At 40.7% G+C, this 7,864-nt stretch overlaps 1 non-coding gene across 1 annotated transcript; it reads right to left on the bottom strand.

Moving 5' to 3' along the window:
* Positions 1–7,436: 7,436 nt before the first annotated feature.
* On the bottom strand, positions 7,437–7,645 carry LOC112134776 (small nucleolar RNA SNORA73 family). Its single transcript, XR_002916128.2, has one exon. It is a non-coding gene; the product is annotated as a small nucleolar RNA SNORA73 family (small nucleolar RNA).
* Positions 7,646–7,864: the final 219 nt, after the last annotated feature.

Below are 7,864 nucleotides of genomic sequence, written 5' to 3'. Positions count from 1 at the left end.
TGTTTCAAATGGTCTGTTTCTGTCTATGGTAATGATCCAGAAGGAGCGCAGGATCTGACTCTGAGATCAGCCTCTCTGAGATCCAAGAGCAGCAGCTGAAAACTCTGAACTGTTGTTGAACTTAACATAGAGAGTAGATGCTAAATAATATTTGCTGAAGATGAAAAGGAGACAGGTGAAGAAGAGAATAAGGAGGGAAAAAAGGAGGACAAGAGAAAGGACAAGAGAGAGAAAAATGATCTTTGTATTTTCTGAACCATAAGCTAAAAGTCGTAAACTCATTCACCAGACTCCTTACATTAAATGATGTCTTCTAAGCAACCCAGTTTTCTAAATGTTTGTTACGTATCATAAACCCTCCAGGATTATAAGAAATCCCAAAAGTACCTTTAAATTCAAAGTAGCTAAAAACAAATGTGAAATACACATATTATGATTGACCTGTAATGTAATTACTTAATTAACGCTGTAATAAGATCATCACAGAATGAGGCCTCATAAATATTGGATTGAAATATAATATGATATTATAATTCTAAAATGCTAAAAATATCTGTAAAATAATTATTTTCATGAAGTTCACTCCGAATTTCTAAAAATCTAAGATTATCCTTATATGGGAAAATAAGTTTTGGGTGGATAGCTATTTAATTTTCACTGGGCAAACTTTTTACACCAATGTAAATGTTTCTTTTAAAAATTCTTATAGAGACAAGAAAAGAACATTAACAAGTTCTGTAAAACCAGAAGAAATTTCTGATGACTACTCTATTTTTACAATTTTTTTAGAGGCATGCTGCTCCAAATATCTGGGTGATTACATACCCACTCATGTATTTCCTCCTCATGTTTATTTTGGAAAGATGGCAGGTTATTTTGAAAGAAAGGAAGAAAAAACAGACTACAGAGGAAACAGAGTTGCCTTGTATCTCATAGGGCAGTGGATTACTAAAATTACCAGACTTCACGGAAAAGAACAGAAAATTCACTGCTTTTATTCATTTTATTAAATTTCAAAGCAGTTACAACAAGGTGATTTATATGTCCATATTACTGAGACAAATAATGATGACAATAATAAACCTTAATTCAAGGAATTTTCCCTTAAGCACAAAACCAGTAATGATAAGGGTGACATTTTTTCCCGAGCTTTAGCTATCAGACAAAACTATCTTCCAATACTTTCCAGATCAACTTAGTTTTATAGCTGATGATAGCACTGATAATTCAGAGATTAGGTAATAATACAAAAATATAGTATAAGTATTACAAATCAAAGTTTAAGGTTTCGTTAAGATTTTTTGCTAGTAACCATTAATTTGAAGCATTCATTCATTCAGTCAACGGAAATGTGCTAGGCACTTACTGTGTGCTGTGAAACTATACCAGGCATGGGAAAGTGACAGGCACGACGTCCCTGGCCCAGGATGTTCACAGTCTGCCTGTGTGGCCTCAGATGTGGCAGTGAAAGTCATGAGAAACAGCAACTGAACACTGATGCTTGTAATAAAGCATCACCTCTCATACAATTCATTGAGCGAGCTTCTAAAAATATGAATTTTTATCTTTCTGAAGAGGAGATAGATTTTGCATTGATTTACGTCTGAAAAACTGTCCTTCCTCTAACAATGAAAAATGTCTACTGTACAACATTATTTTAATTGTGTCTCTGCAGGAAGGAACAAGTCCAGAATGATCAAGACAGTTGTAATCAATGACCTCTTCCAAGATACCTTGAACTTTCTTTTGTTGATGGGACCTTCTAAAAGTGGTCTGGGAGTCAGACCACTTTCTGGCTTACACCCATTTTAAACATCACTTAATCGCATGATGTGACAATTTGTTATCAGATGACCCTGTGCTCATACACAAACACAGCCACTATCAGGCACAGACAGGCCATAATCTGGCAAAACCTTGATGAAACAGAAATAAACACAATGTGTAGTGCATATTAGTAAACGCAGGCATTGTGGCACACACGAACATTACAAACACCCTCGAAAGGAAAATGCTATGAGGCTATGTTTCCTTATATGAACCTTTCCATCTATATAAACAAGGATAGAGAAAAGGGAAAGAAGTGAATCTTTGGAAATAGTGTATCTCCTCTTCAATCTTGGAAACAGCAACTCCCCTCTTAAGAACTAATAGTTTCCGTAATGTGTCATTTTCTCAGGGGGAGGGGACTAAGGTACAGCTAGACTGTCGCCTCCTGCCTGAGAGCTTACTCATTTGAAGGTAAGTGGAAAGTGGGTTAGGATGGAGGGTCTTAAAAGCCTGTTTGCAGCCTAGAACCTGTCTAAGGACAAAGCTTTTCCTGATCCTAGACAAATGAAAAACAAGACACTGGAATGAATTTTTCACAAAGCTAATCTTTAAATTTATCTGTATTTATTTTTGAACACACAATACAAACTTCAAAAGGTGTAAAAGGGAATTCAATGAAGAGTAAGTCTCCCTCTCTCCCAGTCCACTCTTGGGAGCGCATTGGATGGATCCACCCAATCCATTGTTCTGCACCTTGCCTTTTTTTAAGACTTAATTTATCCTGGAGATCTTTGTTAGTAGATATAGACCTACCTCATTCCATACAGCTAAATGTTCTCACATAGTTTTGTGTTATCACGCCATTTCTTTGATCCATTGTTGCTGATAATAAATTGAGCTTTTGGAAAAAAAAATGCTCTTAGTTGGCAAAATTAAAAGTTGGTGAGCCTGTTTCTGCGTATGCACAATACCCACCCCTTAAGCATGTTTTTTTGTTGTTTTTCTTGTTTGTTTATTTATTGGGGGTGTTTTGCTTGTTTTTTGGAGTTTTTGGTTTTTGTGAGACAGGGTCTTGCCTTGTCACCCAGGCTGGAGTGCAGTGGTAGGATCTCGGTTCACTGCCACCTCGACTTCCCAGGCTCAAGCAATCCTTTCATCTCAGCCTCCTGAGTAGCTGGGACCACATGCAAGTGCCACCATGCCCGGCTAATTTTTCTATTAATTTGTAGAGATGGGGTCTTGCTATGTCGCCCAGGCTGGTCTCAAACTCCTGGCCTCAAGCACTCCTACTTTGGCCTCCAAAAGTGCTGAGATTATAGGTATGAGCTATGCCACCAGCCACAGCATGTTATTTTTTAAAATTCCCATTCAGGAAATTTAGAAATCTAAGAACCAATGGGTTCTTATTTGGTTCTTTAGTGACAGAAAATTGGACTTGAATCCCAGAGAACCAGAAAATAATGGTTAGTGTTAAAATAAATTTTATATTATATTAAATGTAACATAATTGCCATCATGTTAATTTTTAACTTTTTTTTTTTTTTTAAACAGGCTCTCACTCTGTTGCCCAGGCTGGAGTGCAGTGGTGTGATCATGGCTCACTGCAGCCTCTACCTCCTGGGCTCAAGCAATCCTTTCCCCTCAGCCTCCTGAGTAGTTGCAACTGCAGTGATGAGCCATGGTGCCCTGCTAGTTTTTTTTGTTTGTTTGTTTGTTTAGATACAAGGTCTCGCTATATTGCCAAGGCTGGTCTTGAACTCCTTGGCTCAAGTGATCCTCCTACCTCAGCCTCCCAAAGTGCTGGGATTACAGGTATGAGCTACTTTACCTGGACTAATTTTTAATGTTTAATATGTAAAATAGATATGATTTTTAAGTTTTAATGTATTCCCCCAAAAGTTAAGATTTCTACCAAAGAATAAACTGATTCTCTTAGAATTTGACTCTGTGTTATCCAAGGCAGTTCCATGGCTGTCTCCATAAGCCATGTCACAGGCTATAAGAAGAGTTGGTTATTAACAGCACATGGGAAAGCCAACATTCATCAGATGCACCAAAATTAACAGGCACTACAAACTCCAGTAAGTACATTTTAGAATTTATTTTAGAATAAAAGCTAAAATAAACCTTAAAACAATAAACAGGAAGGCTGAAATTAGTTTTGAAACGTGAAAACAAAACTCAAGAAGCTGATTGAAAGCAGTTAAAAAGCAGCTAGGCGTGGTGGCTCACCACTCTAAACTCAGCACTTTGGGAGGCTTAGGTGGGGGGATCGTTTGAGTCCAGGAGACATGGCAAGATCTCAACTCTACAATATCCAAGACAGGCCAGAGCATGGTGGCCGGGCATGGTGGCACACGCCTGTAGTTCAAGGTACTCAGGAGGCTGAGGCAGGAGGATCACTTGAGCCTGGGAGGTCAAGGCTGCAGTGAGCCATGATCGTGCCACTGAACTCCAGCCTCAGCCACAGAGTGAGACCTTGTCTCAAAAAAATAAAGAAAAGCATTGAAGAAAAGCAGTTGAAAAGCATTTTAGTTAGGTGTTAGGTCAGGTTAAAACATGAGAAATTTTAATATTGTTTTTTAAACATTTTAGTTGTTTTGCAGCTTTTTTGGTGTAAGCAGTATTCTGTATATCTGAAACTCTGTATTTATATAACCTGCTCCAGAGAGCAGCCTAAATTTGAGCCAATTGTCAAAAAGATAACTATTTGATAAAATTTAATTTGCTTCAGATACTTGTTCTTCTAAAAACTGAAACTGAAGACTGTTCTAAAGATTTCCTTCACCCTCCGATCTCTCGAGTACATCTGCTCCCTGATCCCTCAAGTTAACATCTGTCTTCCTATAATTGGAGGATGACATTTCTCCACCTGGCTCTGAAACTGGTACTTGAAGAGTCACCAGAAACTCCACAGCTAACCCGCACCGTGAGCTTTCATCCATCCCCAACCGCTCAGCACTCTCTAAATGCTGACTCCTTGACCCAAGACTCAGGCCTTTCTTGGATATTGTAACCCTGGGCACTTTTCCTGTTGGATGTCTACGCTCTAAGAGCTCCCTGCTGCTAGTTTCCTTGGTTTCTTCTACTGCTCTTCAAGGCCATCAGCCTCAAAGTTCTTCCTCCACAGTGTTCTCTAATCCAAGCTCACACTCTTCCTCCCTGTAGGTGAGTCGGTCCATGCCATAGTGTACCTCCCATCTCTGTGCAAATGATCACCGCCTCTGGCATATTTCCGTAAGAACTTTCCACAAGCCCCAGTCCATATTTCTAACCACCTGATGTTTGCTTGGTGACCTCAGACCCGTCATTTACATCGCATACCACTTCCTGCTCCCTCCAGCCACTGGTCCAGTCACAGGGCTCTCCACCAGCACCTAGGCCCTGCCAGCTCCACAGCTCTTTCATGGAAGAAGTCAGGCGCTGCGCTGCAGCCACAGGGAGGAGTCAGGAGAGGTCAAACTGCCACTGGCTGAGCAAAAGAACATCTTTGCTCTTAATCAGGAAAAATCTCATTAAAATGTGGAGTGGCCCCTGAGGAGCAGGGGGAAAGAAACTGCGTTTTTGTGGTAGTTCTTCAAAAGCAAATCAGGGCCGTGTGCGTGGCTCATGCCTGTAATCCCAGCACTTTGGGATGCGGAGGCGGGCAGATCATAAGGTCAGGAGTTCGAGACAAGCCTGGCCAATATGGTGAAACGCCGTCTCTACTAAAAACACGAAAATTAGCCGGGCATGGTGGCATGCGCCTGTAATCCCAGCTACTCGGGACTGAGGCAGAAGAATTACTTGAACCCAGGAGGCAGAGGTTGCAGTGAGCCGAGATCGCACCACTTCACTCCAGCCTGGGCGACAGAGAAAGACTCCGTCTCGAAAAAGAAAAGCAAATCGGTTAAAAGGCTGAATCATACAAGTACTGGATATAAACAAACTCATCAGTCATTTCCATCTGTAACTTCTATCAAGGAGGGTTATAGCTGGTCAAAGAGTTATTTTAGGAAGTTGTGCCAAAAGCAAGAAGGACATCCCTGATTTCTCAAAGATTCCATGGGAACTTGATGACCTGTGCTCAATAATGTTTTTTTCTGTATCCTTTCACCTGAGAAAAGCATACTGCATAGTAGGAGAGGAAAAGAGAAAAAGGGGGAAAGATTCAAGATAGCTACTAATAAATTACTAATAGTTACCATTTATTGATAGCCTAAGATGAAACCAGTGTAATAAGCATTTCACGTGCCTTGCTTTAAAATCCCATGAGAGAGATTTATCATCCCCATCATACAAATGAAGAAGGAGGTTCAGAAAGGTTAGGTCATTTCTCTAGGGGACACACAGCTAAGAGCTAGGATTCAAACCAAGGTCTACCCAGTGCCAAATCCAGTGCTTTTTTTGCCTTATTCTCCTCCATCCAAAAGGAAGATTCTAGAAAAAGTGCCATCTATCCTTACAAAGAATTCTAGGCCTTTAAAACTATAATTAGCTGACGCTTCAGAAGTCATTAATTATGTTAGTAATATATGTAGAAAAAAATTCGGAGTGTTTTTTTAATTTGTTCCAATCATGTGATGTATTTAATTCTTTAAAACAACAATGGATGATGGCTGGGCATGGTGGCTCAAGCCTGTAATACCAGCACTTTGGAAGGCCAAGGCGGGAGGATCACTTGAGGTCAGGAGTTTGAGACCAGCCTGGCTAACATGGTGAAACCCCGTCTCTACTAAAAATACAAAAAATTAGCTGGGCATGGTGGCAGGCACCTGTAATCCCAGCTACTCAGGAGACTGAGGCAGGAGAATTGCTTCAACCCAGGAGGCGGAGGTTGCAGTGAGCCAAGATCGTGCCACTACATTCCAGCCTAGGCAACAGAGAGACAGTCCCTCTTAAAAACAAAACAAAACAAAACAAAAAAAACAACCAAAAAAACCCAGCAATGGATATAAAGACACATTGTTAAAAAACTTGCCATTTCGGAACAAAGCATGATTGTACTCCTTAATTGTGAGTTTAGTGTACGTTGTGTAGCCATCCTCCTACGTCCCCTGACCCCCCTTGCTAAACTGCCAAACTCTCCTTTCTCTAGGGTGCTCAGAGGTAAAGTGTCCTCCATAGGTAAAGCATATGCTCAACTGCCATTGTAATAAAGATTAACAAGCAACTAGTACTTGCTAAGCTAAGCCCTTCATGTGCAATGCCTAACCTCACCCTCACAGGATCCCTGAGACATAGACATTACGGGATTCCTTTTACAGATGATGAAGCTGAATGTTGGAGAGGATGAAGCATTAGCCAAGCAAACAGCCAGTCAGTGAGTTCCTAGTCGTACTGTGAAACTTCGGAATCTCTGTTCTTAACCTCCAGCCTGTAATCACCCTTCTCTTCCTGTTCATCCTTCTCGTGACTTAGCATCCCTCCTCTGTAAAATACCTCTGTGTCAAGTACCTGACACAGATGAGAGACCAGCGCTCCGGGTAACAGAGTCTAAACACCACCTTTGACTCCAGAGTCTTTGGGGGGAGATGAAATTGTTCATTGCTCCCCAGCGAAAGGCAACTGAATTTATTAACTCTATTAAGTACAATTTATAAGTGAGATTGTCTATTCACTTGTTGTCTATCACATTCCAAATATGTTGGGTTTTTTTGTTGTTGTTTTATTTTTTTTCACACTAAACATGTTTCCTGCATGATTTGTCTCACCAGTCATCATCCACAGGACTCAGGGAAGCTATAGGAATATGCAGGCGCAAGCGGGAGACCCAGCTTCATCTCCAACATTGTGGAAAGGGGCTGTACTGTACATCATGGACCAAACATCTATGCTCCCCAACACCACTTCCACAGAGCCTGGGGAGAGTGACCTCCCAGGCTATCCATGTTGAAATTTTATTTATTCTTGAAAGCTTTTGCAAGGCTTGTGTTCTAAACTTCACATTTATTACTCAGCGTGTCTCCCTTTTATTACTAGAGATTTCCCAAAGTGGATAAATGCAGTCAGCAGTCTAAATTCCTGGAGACTGGTCGGCTCTGACTGGAAGGAAGTGACATAAAATGGTGAGACCAGGCTTCATAATCAGACAGTCCCAGATTTGCCTCTTGAC

This window comes from Pongo abelii, chromosome 7 (genome assembly GCF_028885655.2).
Source record: "Pongo abelii isolate AG06213 chromosome 7, NHGRI_mPonAbe1-v2.0_pri, whole genome shotgun sequence".
Taxonomy (NCBI): domain Eukaryota; kingdom Metazoa; phylum Chordata; class Mammalia; order Primates; family Hominidae; genus Pongo; species Pongo abelii.
Note: the sequence above shows the minus strand (reverse complement) of the source record. Positions and strands in the feature narration are given on the sequence as shown.